This window comes from Xenopus laevis, chromosome 9_10L (genome assembly GCF_017654675.1).
Source record: "Xenopus laevis strain J_2021 chromosome 9_10L, Xenopus_laevis_v10.1, whole genome shotgun sequence".
Taxonomy (NCBI): domain Eukaryota; kingdom Metazoa; phylum Chordata; class Amphibia; order Anura; family Pipidae; genus Xenopus; species Xenopus laevis.
The window spans coordinates 69977459-69991067 of NC_054387.1; the positions used below are offsets into that span (position 1 = coordinate 69977459).

Sequence of the window (13609 nt, forward strand, 5' to 3'; positions counted from 1 at the left end):
AAATAATTGGGGTTCCATGCTAACTCATTAGCATAGACCCCCCATGATTACTTATGGCAGCCTGTCCAGCAGTACACACGTGGGTTAGGCAATTATTGCTTGGAAATGCAGTAGCAATTGTGTCTGAATTGTCTAACAGGCATTTCCAGGTGTTTTGCTGCTTGCCCTTCAAATCAATGGGTAGTGATTCTGAGCATTTTTTCAGCCACCTGGCCATATGTGTTTATCACTGCCCTAAAGCAAAATCTAAACATTTTAGGCGTACTTCCCCTTTAATGTTTGCCATGCTACGGGGAAAGGCCACAGTTTCCTCTCTGTGTGCAGGTATGAGCAAAGATAAAAATTCACCTGGGGGGGGGGTCTCTGCAGCCCTTTAACTGTTGTTCTACTACAACTCCCAGCATCCCCTGACAATCTTCAGCTTAAAATGGCCAAATACTTTTACACATTATAATAGGAACATACTTTCATGTGCATTTCTTTTCTCCTTCCGCCTCCCTCAAAGGGGTTCCCTGTTGCTGGGCAGATGCCCTTTCTCCTGTGCCCTGGGTACCAGAGCATAGCAGTTGTCTCTCACCCACACCCCCCTGGCACATACTTTACCCTCCGCCTCTTGCCCACGATCCATCCATCACCGGGGGTGCTTCTCTTTTCTATCTTCAAGAGGTTTTGCAGCAGCCACAAGAGGGAAAGAAAACCACACCTTGTAACCTATGTGACTCATTCAATTCTGGTTGTTCTTTTAGTACAACTCCCAGCAGCCCCTCTAAGCTATTTGAAAGATCCAAGAGTTGTAATTTAGCAAAAGCTACAAAGGTGCATCCCTTAGCCAAGGTTTAACCTCTTCACTGCTAAGGGTTAAAGCTAACTGGCTAAAAGCCACCCATCCTCCTCAGCAGTTAAGGGGTTAAAGCTCAATTCTATTTTGTAATTATAACCCAAATATCTGAAATTTCCAGGACCCCCATTTCTATTCTTTGTGCCCCCATAGATCCGGCGGAGGGTTGTTTTTCCAGTCCCGAGATAAAGCGCAGCATTGTATGAGAGCAGCCGGCCAGGCGCAGCACCGCAAGCCCAACTCCCCAGCCAAACGCGTCACGTGTGACGTCAACGGGGCCTGTCTCCGTGACGTCAGCCGCTCTGAAAATATCCCACGGGGGTGGTTCCAGGGCTGGGGCTTCCAGGCGGGTTCATTCATGATGCTCAACCCGAAATAGTTCCAAAGCGCAGTTGGGGGGAGCGAGAGAGCGCGGCTGTAGCTTCCCCGAGAAGTGTTAGGAAACTCTCTACTTTCCATTGTGGCATCATCACTGCCATGTGAGTAACAGGGGAGGAATGCAGCAGCCCAGCCATGGAATGAGGCAAGTAGGGGTTCTCCCTGTAGGAATGCAGCCTGCCTGGCAGCCTCTCAGCTGCAAAACGAGGCCAAAAACGGACGCACGAAGGTCAATACAACTAAATGAGTTTTCCTTAAAGGGGAAGTAAAGTTGTCTTGCAAGTTGCTTCTTTGTGAAACAAGATACTCTCAGCAGAAAAATGTGACCAATGACACAATTTCATACAGGTACATGTGTCCAAATCTCCTGTGTCAGTGTAATTACACCAATAATGTTTTCCCAATGGACTGCGCTGAATCTGCCATTAGGTAAGCCCTTTTGGTTGGTGTAAAAACCGCAATCAACGATGGAGAATGTATTTTTAGGCAGTGATGGAAAATGCCAGTTACTTGGAATGCAAAAGTAACAGTAGCTGCCACATGGATGTTGCCAGTACACCCGGAGGATAGGCAATTATCCCTCAAAAAAGGCATTAATGTGAAACATCATATATGTCTTTAGCCAAGGGGTTGGGCGGCCATTGAAGATTGTTTCTGTTCCAGCCAAATGAAACTGGTGCATGCCACATTTGTAAATGTCTGTTAGGGCTGCATTGGATTCTAAGCTGTGTACTATATACCTTATCCGCCATCTAGTATTTCATAAGTGATATGCAGAGTATGGCATACACAGGGAGCATAGGGCAGGCAGAGTATGGCACAGACGGAGCATATTGCAGGCAGAGTATGGCACACACAGGGAGCATAGGGCAGGCAGAGTATGGAACACAAAATGAGCATAGGGCAGGCAGAATATGGCACACAGAGAATAGGGCAGACATAGTATGGCATACAAAGGGAGAATAGGGCAGGCAGAGTATGGCACACAAAGGGCGCATAGGGCAGGCAGAGTATGGCACACACGGAGAATAGGGCAGGCAGAATATGGCACACACAGAATAGGGCAGACATAGTATGGCATACAAAGGGAGAATAGGGCAGGCAGAGTATGGCACACAAAGGGCGCATAGGGCAGGCAGAGTATGGCACACACAGGGAGCATAGGGCAGGCAGAGTATGGCACACACAGAGAGCATAGGGCAGGCAGAATATGGCACAGACAGGGAGCATAGGGCAGTCAGAGTATGGCACTCACAATGAGCATAGGGCAGACAGAATATGGCACACAGGGAGCATAGAGCAGGCAAAGTATGGGACACAGAGCATAGGACAGGCAGAGTATGGCACACACAGGGAGAATAGGGCAAGCAGAGTATGGCACACACAGGGAGAAAAAGGCAGCCAGAGTATGGTACACACGGAGCATATGGCAGGCAGAATATGGCACACAGGGAGCATAGGGCAGGCAGAGTATGGTACACACGGAGCATAGGGCAGGCAGAATATGGCACACATAGGGAACACAGGGCCGGAAAAGTATGATGCTGATGAAGAACCAATGCAGTGCAAAGGGCAGCCTATTTGCTAAAGCCCTAACTAAGGTGACTTAGATACCAGTGAGAGACAAAGGCTGACTAACTACAACTTCTAAATGATTTACAGTACAAATAATCATTATCAAAAAGCTTTATAGAAAGAAAATAATTAAACATTAGGGGGTTTTATCATGTGTCGATTCTGCTATCTTAAAAACAAAGTATTCAGACCAGCATGTTCAGGGCTGCTGTCACAAATCCAGGGTATACCATTGCAAGGTTTTTAGCCCTTAACAAGATCTTTTAGCAGAGTGACTGTGATAATAAAGCTTAGCAAAGCCAGGGAAACAACTCCTTTGTAGTTTTATAATGTGCAGTTTTATATCTTCATAGATTTGCAGGAAAATGAAGCTGGACTATTCAAAGAAAGGGGACATTTTGGGGTGACAGTATGCACAAATTGTTCCAGAATGCAAATGTGTTTTTTTTCAGGCAGTGGCAGAATTGCAGGGCCTCTTTACACAGTGCATAACAGGCTGATGTTTGCCAAGGAGATTTCTCTATGTGCCTTAAATATTTGGCCAGCCTTAGGTAAGTGAAGCCATGTGTGTGAGGTTTGCCTACGCAGAATAAAAAGACTTGTGAGGTTGCCTCTATGAAGTGCTCCCTTGTTCCTGCCCCGGAGTGCATCATCCTGCTCAGCAAACTCACTCTCCCTTATTAATAAATGTTGATTTTACGGCTGGATTGCGTCTCTCATCTTTGCGGTAGAGAAAGGGGTTAATTATGGTACGGAGACCACAGAAACAAGGTTGTTTCAATTTTACTGTTGCTATTTGCTTACGGTGGAGCATATAGTCCCCCTGATTGGAAAAGATGGCAAATTACAGCGTGAAGGGCCCTGAAACTCCCATGCATTCACTTTTAAAGTTTTGTACAATATGTGGGTCAGAAGGTGACATGACATGATATGACCCGAAATGAACCAGTAAGGACAATGACACATGGGCATTTTCTTTAGCAGCCGGTAGAGAATCACAGCCCAATGGCACACACCCCTGCCCCCCTGTTACCTGACCTTGAGTAAGCAGTTTGGCATCAACGTCTATCATTACTCCATGTGTGTCCAAACTGGTCCAGTAGGGCGCTGTACATTCAGTAGTGTTCGGAGAGGTGTTTTGATCCCCATTGTTCAGCAGTTGTCAATAAACCCTGTATAGCCTTAAGCCTATTTCTAGTTTGCCACAAGTAGCAGCTACTTATCTCTCCTTGGGATATTGGGCCAAAGGTTTTGCAGATGGCAAAGTCTTTAGGGCTCATTTATCATTTGGTGGCACACCCATTTTTTGCACCTTGTCCCTATGAGGTTTGCAGCTCACAAATGGGGTGTTACTTGAAGGGGAGGAGTTAAGTTTGGGTGGCTCACAGGCAGGGTTTTGGCATGTTGGGGTGTGGTTAAGTAGATAGTATGGCAGAGGTGTGATCATGTGTGCATGGGCATATTTTTTCATTAGGGCAGCATTCTATTTTTCTACAATACCTACTGCCCAAGGGTCTCAGGCAAACCTCTAAACATCCCTGGATTTTCATGACTTAAAGGATCATGGACCCCCCACCCCTGAACTCTCATATATTCTATAGCATTCCCCTGTTTTTTCAGTTTTCCCATCTGTGTTAGAGGTACACAAGTTCAGTAAGCATTCAGTAACACGAGAAGGGCTTCTGTGCATGGGCATTGACTTAAAGGAGAAGGAAAGGTTAAAACTAAGTAAGCCTTATCAGAAAGGTCCACCTAAATATACCAGTAAACCCTCAAAGTAGTGCTGGTCTGAGTCCTCTGTCAAAAGAAACACTGCATTTTTTTCCTTCTGTTGTGTAAACATGGGCTTCTGTATCAGACTTCCTGCCTTCAGCATAAACCTCCTTGCCCCAGGCGTGAGCATGCTCAGTTTGCTCCTCTTCCTCACCCCTCCCTTCTCTGCTGTAATCTGAGCCTAGAGCTATGAGTGAGCAGGGAGAGACTCAGACAGGAAGTGATGTCACACCAAGCTAATACTGCAGCTGCTATCCTAAACCAACATCTTTTTACTCAGGTATGGTAAAACATTCTACAGAATAAATATAGCATTCTAGCTTGCACTATTGCAGTAAATCTATTGGCAATAAAATTCTTCCGTAGCTTTCCTTCTCCTTTAATTTGGGGACTCCCAATAGGCCAGTTTGTAAGTTGATGTCTCTGCCTTTGTCACATCTGGGCTAATATTTGGGATTCCTGTGGGAGGGTCCTGCTAACGTAGTAGTAGTGGCTCCATGATTACTGGTGATGGCCCTGCAGAAAATAGTTGGAATTAGGTATCCCAGGTCACACCTAGCATGTGCAATCAGAGAAGAGTGTAGCAGTGTTAGCTACAAGGTGCCAACCTAACCACAGCTAATGTCCCAAGTGCACTATTTTAGTACCTCTCGCTACTCTTACTCTTGATACTGGTGCAATAATATATGAGCCCCAGGTTTTCTGCAGAGACCGTAATAAAGGGAATTAGTCTGTTAATTCCTCCTCTCCTTACAGAGTGTGAAGCCACCGTGCCAGCCTTAGCTTGGCATCTCATATCCTGATCTATTTGAGTGTCATTATGCTAATGAAGCAGCTTTCTCTTCTAATCTAATTAGAATGCCTTGCAGGCACATGATGGATTTCTAAGAATTTGCTTCTCATAATAATAGCTGGAGTGGGAGGAAACAGACTCCTATTCTCTATAATAAACAGTGTCTCTGGAATATTTTAGTTCTATTACTCACCAGAGATGATTAAGCGGAGCCAGAGAAAGCACAGATTTGGGACCTGCAGTATCTGTATTTTTGTAATATAATATGTAGTAATAATATGTTGTGCAGGATTTAGCCTTGCTATTTTCAGACTGTTTACTACCCTTAAATGTATAAATTTAAAGAGGACATAACCCTTTCATAATAGCATTGCTCCACCCTAATGTTCTTGGACTACAACTCCCAACATGCTCCAACTTATTCTTAAAGGTTAAAGCATACTAGAAGCTGTAGTCAAGCAACATAAAGGATGTGCTCTTTAAGCAACACCCAGGCTCTTTAAGAACAAATACTGTGTCTGCCCTCCTGATGTTTGATTAAATTGAAATATTAGCCAGCCTTCATACATTTACAGTTGCACTCCTCCTCTCTCTGTATATAAAGTGCTTATTTGCATTTACTGCACTGCTGCCTGGGTAGATATATAAATTAGAGGGATGAATATAGTGCCCTTTCAACAATATCTTGGACAGCAAATACATTGTCACCCCAAATTTCACCCTAACTGACCTTTAAGCTGGGCTTTCAGGTTTATTTAAATAGGCATTCTCCACAAATCTTACCCTAACTGACCTTGAGGCTGGGCTTCCTCAAACACTCCTCCACACCTGCCATGTCCAAGCAGATGCCATACAAATGGCGGACTCAAGTATTGTGATTTCTTTGTTAGATAATACTTGGTTTGGAGTCAGAGCAAAGCTGGATGGAGCAGTGGAGAATGTCTCCAGTATATTGGTTGTTTGCATTCCCAGAATCTATCAAAAAGCTGCCTCTCATGACCTTGATTTTAGTTTTTTTAACAAGGGATTGTGGACTTTTAGTGATCCAACCACCCCCTCCCTGTTTGGTCTGAGTGCAGGCAAGGTTCTTTGGCATTCAGTCTGCCCCCCAAAATTGAATAGTCCTCCTGCCCCATCTGAAATATGTCAACTCCTTGTGGGCCTTCCAACAAGAATGCACCTTGGCAGGAGTTAGAGAATTTTGGAAAGGCTGAGATGGTTTGGCATTAGAAATAAACCTTTACTCATCTTCCAACTCACACAAAGGTAAGAGAAAGCTTTGGCCCGAGTCTGACCCCTTTAGGAATGTTCCACCCCAAGGGTATCAGGAATGACTGAGTGCTCCTAAAACTACCAACTCGTACTTCAGGTTGTGGATATACTTTATGACCAAAAGTATGCGGACGCCCCTTTTAATTATTGGAATTGGCTATTTAGACCACAACCATTGTTGCCGATCCAGATGCCACTTGATCATGTAATATCATTCTTGACAATTCTGTGCTTCTTACTTTCTGGCAACAGTTTAAGGAGGGCCCTTTCCTGTTTTAGCAGAGAACTTGACTTGAACTCCTGTGAGATGAACTGGAGATCTACCAAGAGCCAGGCCTAATCCCCGACATAAATTCCCAACCTCTTTTCTATGAATGGAAGCAAATCCCACAAACAATGTTCCAACATCACGTGGAAACCATTCCCAAAATGTAAATTAATGGTTTATAGAGACACATAAACCCCCCCACCACCATATTTTGTAAGGTTAGCCAAATGCTTGGAGTTGTTCCCAGCTGATTTGAAGGTTACCCACTAGCCACAATTCTGATCGTTTTGAACTATTAGGGCTCTTACTGACAAGCGGTTGTAGCTGCTCTCCCCTGCGTTCCGTTTTTCTGCGTTTTCCAATGGGGCTGTACTCACACAGGCGCGTGTAGGCACCGAATGCAGGTTGAGACGCAACATGCTGCATTTTTCCTGCGTTCGGCGCCTACACGCGCCTGTGTGAGTACAGCCCCATTGGAAAAAACGTAATGTGTCTATTCCTGCGCTCCCCTGCGGCTGAACGCAGAAAAACAGAAAATAGGGGAGCGCAGCTACAACCGCTCGTCAGTAAGAGCCCTTAATGACCTAAGCGAAAAAACGCCACAATCAACATGTGCACCATTGCTGCTAATCACAATGTGTGTGTATGGCTGTTTTTCAGCTCAGCGGCATCAATCAGTACATGGTAGGTCAGTATGAAGCCAGTGAGGCAGATATTTTCCATTGAGCCAGGCACCAGTGCTGCAAAATCCAATCAATAAAATGAGCGAATTTGTTGTAATGGGCAAAGTACTTCCCTAGTCAACATCTTCCAGCATGTAATGTCCAATACAAACGCATTGGTATTTCAATAATGAATTGAGCCCGTGGGGTCAATTTACAAACTTAATTAATGCTGCGAAGCCATCGGTGTCTCACAATGCATCCGGCTTGGAATGAAATGAAAGCGAATGTGCACGATGATATTGTACCCAGGATCATTAACCCTTCTCTGGCAGGTTTAGGAAAATCATCTGATCTCAATTCTTTTGCAGAAAAAGGGGTTTTTGTTTAGGTTATACCTTTCCTACTAATGCTGCTTTCCTTTTTAGGGTAACAGCACATGGGAAATTAAAGGGGAGTGTTTCAATTAGACCAAAAACACAGTGTTAAAATGGCAGAAACTTCCCAGCACAGGCTGACATTGTTTATTTGGAGCAAAAATCTAGTTTTGTAGAAGAAAGGTCTATATCCTATAACAATGCAGAGAGCCATACCATTGGTCTCTGTTTGTTAGCACTTAAGTATTGTAACCCTAAATTGGTGTCAAAACATCTGAAATTGCAATCTGCAGGCTTCCACTGTGTTGAATGTGAATCCCCTGAAATCTTCAGCACTGGTGACAAGTGGCCTAAAGGGCACCCCTGCTGTCGCTTTAAGGAATTTCTTATTCCTGACATCAAAGTTTCCACTTTGTAACTATTGCCGCAGCACCACCCTCAGGACCCAATATTCTGGGATCAGCACATAATTTTATCCAAAGCACAATATTTTTAGAGCTACAGCAAATATATGGGACAGACAGTTCTTGTAGGACTCAAAGTTTAGGCAAGTATTCTTTAAGCCTCACAGCCCAAATGGTATCAGTATAGTGTTTTTAAAAGTCTAGAGGGCAGGTCTTATCAACTGTGGGGTCCTATTAGAACTATTTTATTGGGTATCCAAAACAGGGTGTTGCTGGCTGGCAGATTACTGGGGCTTTGGGACTGGGAGTACCAGTTTCTCCGTCTCTACTGCTGACTGTTGCTGTAAAGTTGCCTGTTTATACCAGGTTCCATATGTCCCCATGCGCCAGCATTTTATGACATACTGTAGCCCCCATGGATTTCATAACACTGTGGCCCCCCCCCCAAGCATTTCATGATTATTGTGGTCTCCGCCAGTGGTGCATACAGAGAGGTTGGCCTGGACGGTAGCAGAGTATACTATGTGCCAGCAACCTACCACTGCTCACTGCCCACCATCACAAGTAAGTAAGTGGCCCCCAATATTTTTATGGCACACTGGACCCAAGCATTTCATAACACACTCTAGCCCCAACAGGTTTCATGACAGCCCCTGCCAAAAGCTCTCACAGACTTTATCACCAGTGATCCCCATGTGAGTGACGTCACAATCTCATCTTGGGAGACTGACAAGCATTTCGAAGGAGGGCAGCCAGTACTGGGAGCTTTGCCATTGAGGGCTAGGGTCCAATATGTTCAATCAGCCTCGAGCAAGAATCTGAAGCGATCATCTGGGTAACCATTAGGTTAACCACAGAGTTATGGAAGGGTTATATCCCCTTTACAACCCATTAAGAGGCTTATCAACCTACATGTTTAAGATAAGAGGACGCACACCAAACATATGATTTTGCCTTTTAGGACATTTATTCAGCAGTGTTGGCACAAGCTTTCGGGGTCAACCCCTTCCTCAGGTGCAATAAAAGGAAGGGGTTGACCCCGAAAGCTTGTGCCAACACTGCTGAATAAATGTCCTAAAAGGCAAAATCATATGTTTGGTGTGCTTCCTCCCTATGGGAATCGTTGTATGAAAACCAGGCTTGGAAGTAGCTGGAGGAGTTGAATGCACCCTAAAGAAAAAAGGAAAAGTAAGTGGTGTGCCGAAGAATATGTATGCTGGTAAGATAAGAGGACACCTTCACATATAAAACACACTAAGAAAACAAATTTGATATTTTCCTTGCAGCTTGGGACTGTTTTATACTTATATACAGAACCATGTTATGTACTTCTTTTGATTTTTATTAGTATTCACCATTAGTCTGATATACTGAATAGAAATTAAAGGACAATTCATTATGACAAGAAAATGTCCTTACTATATTTTTTTTTCTTCCCAGCTGTAAAAATTGAGATTAAATGTCAGATTCAAAAAGTTCATCAGAGTTTACCATTATCTGCACTTTGTGAGAGTAAGCATTAATTTTCCCACAGACAATAAAACGTCTCGGCATTAGCAACTCCCGTAGTTTTACAGTGAAATACAATAAACCTTTCCCTTTGCTCATCTAAATCAGCCACGAGTCATATGGTAACAAGGAGCTTTTATGCAGCCACTTCTAGGGAAGCTAAGCCAAGATTTACAGTTTCTTTCCCAGTATCTTTTTCCTCAGACCTATTTACAGTAGTTTTTTTTCTGGGGAATGTTCGTAAACATTTTTGGCCCTGCTCCCCCAAAATTACACTGTGGCTGTGGGATAGTTGGTATAGTAGGGAGAGATGGTGCATATAGTAGCAGTGAGATAATAGTCCCTGGGAAGGGACTGTGGCTGTGGGATAGCAGGTATAGTAGGGAGAGATGGGGCCTATAGTAGCAGTGGGATAATAGTCCCTGGGAAGGGACTGTGGCTGTAGGATAGCAGGTATAGTAGGGAGAGATGGTGTCTATAGTAGCAGTAGGATAATAGTCTCTGGGAAGGGACTGTGGCTGTAGGATAGCAGGTATAGTAGGGAGAGATGTGGCCTATAGTAGCAGTGGGATAATAGTCTCTGGGAAGGAACTGTGGCTGTGGGATAGCAGGTATAGAAGGGAGAGATGGTGTATATGGTAGCAGTGGGATAATACAATTTGGGAAGGGACTGTGACTGTGGGATAGCAGGTATAGTAGGGAGAGATGGTGCCTATAGTAGCAGTGGGATAATACAATCTGGGAAGGGACTGTGACTGTGTGATAGCAGGTATAGTAGGGAGAGATTCATACCTCCCAACTGTTCCTTTTTTGGAGGGACAGTCCCTCTTTTGACAGCTCAACCCGCTGTCCCTCATTTGTACTGGAAAGTCCCTCTTTTCTCTGCACTCAACAGCCAGAAAAAGAAACAAAGTTTCTCACTTAATTGGCTTTTAGCAGAGAGCCCAGAACAGTTAACAGGTGCAAATAAGATACTTTGTAACAATTTTGAGACACAAAAACACAGTTTAGATAAGGAGAAATATTTTCAAACTTTCATAACCTGCCAAATTTTGTAAAACAAACATGGTAATTAGGGGGTGTGGCCACAGAGAGGGGTGTGGTCAAAAAATTGCTGCGCTACATGCGGGAAAAAATTTTTTGTCCCTCTTTTTACTTCCAAAATGTTGGGAGGTATGGAGATTGTGCCTATAGTAGCAGTGGGATAATAGTCTCTGGGAGGTGACTGTGGCTGTGAGATAGCAGGTATAGTAGGGAGAGAGGGAAATAACTAAGTGCCCCCCAATCTATAATATAAACATTTGTATCCTGAGTAAATGTATAAAGACGTCAGTGAGATGTTCTGGAATATACATGTTTCTGGGTGAGGTGGTGAAATTGCTTCTGAAGCCTATGGCTAATAGGAACTATCTGATGTCACCATGTTTCTCATAAGGCACAGCACCGTCTCTTTGTTTACTTTATCCAGAAATCTGAAGGAGACAGTGATGGTTGCGAGTTGGTTGTTTTGAAAATAAAATCCATTCTGTATAATATTCTCATCTTTTAGCAATAAACAATTAGGCAGATTAGGAATGAAGGATCCACTTGGTATTGAGCTGACAGTCAGGGAAATGAATACTTGAAATTGCCTCTTTATTAATGGTAGTAGTAACCAGAGCCTGCTAGCACACTTGCCATGGCGTTACTGCTGAGAAATGTTCGTGCCTAAAATGTGAAGCCAACAGGGAAAAGCAGGAGCAATCCTAAGCGTTTTGCTACATAGTGCCAGCAGCAATAAGCAGGGGCTTGTGCTGTTCTAATGGCGATTTATGGGAAACAGTTACAGAGTCGGAATATTCATGAACACACTAGTACACGCGTATTATCCTAAGAAGAGTTTACAAAAGGCTGATGGAGATGCCGGGGATTGAACCCGGGACCTCACACATGCGAAGCGCGCGCTCTACCACTGAGCTACATCCCCCAGCTGCCTGCGTCAGGCCTGTTCTACCGGTGTCATAATCGGTACCGCGCTCGGTAATTTAAAACATTGTCGCAATGTCGGTTTTCAATGCTGCGCGGTGATTGGCCTCCGGGTTCGCAGCGCAAATCAGAAAGCATTGAACTGAGGGGCAGCTGTGTCAGCTCCAGAGATGAACGCGTTAATGTAATGTACTCCCTGCCCAACAACAAATGACGTATTTGTATCACATCTAACAACAAATTATCTTGTTTATAATAAATGCACCTGCACTCATAAGGATCCCACTACAACGACTGATTTGTTCTCCAGGGTTTGATTTCGGAATAGGTAAAGAAAACTAAAGTACTCTACACCGGAAGTCGGAGTAAATGAGACCGGAAGTGAAAGGAAAAACTATTGTTGCATTGGCCGGGAATCGAACCCGGGCCTCCCGCGTGGCAGGCGAGAATTCTACCACTGAACCACCAATGCTTCATGGTAACGCTTGTTTTTAAAATGTATTTCAGGATATACACATACTTTCACAATATTATTATATTTCTGCTGTGCTGATCTGATAGCCAACCATGATTGGTCCTTTGCTGCTAAAAATTATGGATGTAAAGTTCTCTAAACAGTACAGGATGCTGGGAAATGTAGTTCACAAAGACACCACTCAGCTTTGTAATGTATTTTTTTTATGCATGGCTGCAAAATAGTTTCCCAAAGAAACAATATGATATATAGTATCATCACACATTTCCCACAGTAAGTCACATTGCAGCTCTTAGATGAGTAACCCTGACCAACACTGGAGCCTTACTCATAGCTTCTTCTGACCCAGTTCCAAGGCTTGTGTAAATCAGGGACTATGTCACACAGATTTGCCTGACAGTGTGCATTGTTGTCATTTCATGTGATATTATGACTCTGTGTGATATTGTACACACCAAGGCTTCCCAAGTTGGGGGACTTTTCCTTCAATCATTAGATGGTGGGGCTGAATGGCAATTAGGGTTGACAGTGCATTGTACCTACAAACTGTCACATTCCTAAAAGGGAACAGTCTGGGATGACAAATGAATGAGTGGCTGGCTGTAATGAGGTGCTACTGGTGTAAACTGTGGCCAATGCTTACATTGAAATTAGGGTGCAACAAATCCACTATTTTGGATTCAGCCTGAATACTTCGTGAAAGATTCGGCCGAAAACTAAATCGAATCCTTTGCAAATTAGATGTGGGGAGAATTAAAACATTTTTTACTTCCTAGTTTAGTGACATAAAGTCACGCAATTTCCCTCCCGACCCCTAATTTGCATTTGCAAATTAGGATTCTGATTTGCTTTGGCAAAAAACGCTGAATCCTGGCCGAATCCCGAACTGAATCCTGGATTAGGTGCATCTCTAATTGAAATACTTGTCCCTGTATATTTGAGTGAATTTCAGTTATCAGGCTTGAAAAAGGGCAGAAATACCTGCATGGGGCAGGGACTGATCATGGGGTGTCTATGGCAATAACTGGGTGGAGAGTTGTGACCTAAAGGGAAGGGTGGCACGTGCAGTGGCCTTAGTTCACCAATAAAGAGATACTGACACCAAAAATGAATACTTTTTTTTACATCTGTCATAATATTGTCTTTGCATGCTATCTATAATTTTGCCATAAAAGTATCTACAGATGCTTTTACATTACCCATCTGATCTCCCATGTTCCTCTCTGAGAGGGCTGCTATATTTGAGCTTCAGCAGTCTGTTGCATTAGAAACTCTAACTGACATGTTGAGAAGGGACAGTCAGGTTGGTAAAACAGTCAG

The 13609-nt window shown here is 43.8% G+C and overlaps 2 non-coding genes across 2 annotated transcripts; both read right to left on the bottom strand.

Moving 5' to 3' along the window:
• Nucleotides 1-11743: 11743 nt before the first annotated feature.
• On the bottom strand, nt 11744-11815 carry trnaa-cgc. Its single transcript has one exon. It is a non-coding gene; the product is annotated as a tRNA-Ala (tRNA).
• Nucleotides 11816-12215: 400 nt separating this feature from the next.
• Nucleotides 12216-12286, bottom strand: trnag-gcc. The gene has a single exon. It is a non-coding gene; the product is annotated as a tRNA-Gly (tRNA).
• Nucleotides 12287-13609: the final 1323 nt, after the last annotated feature.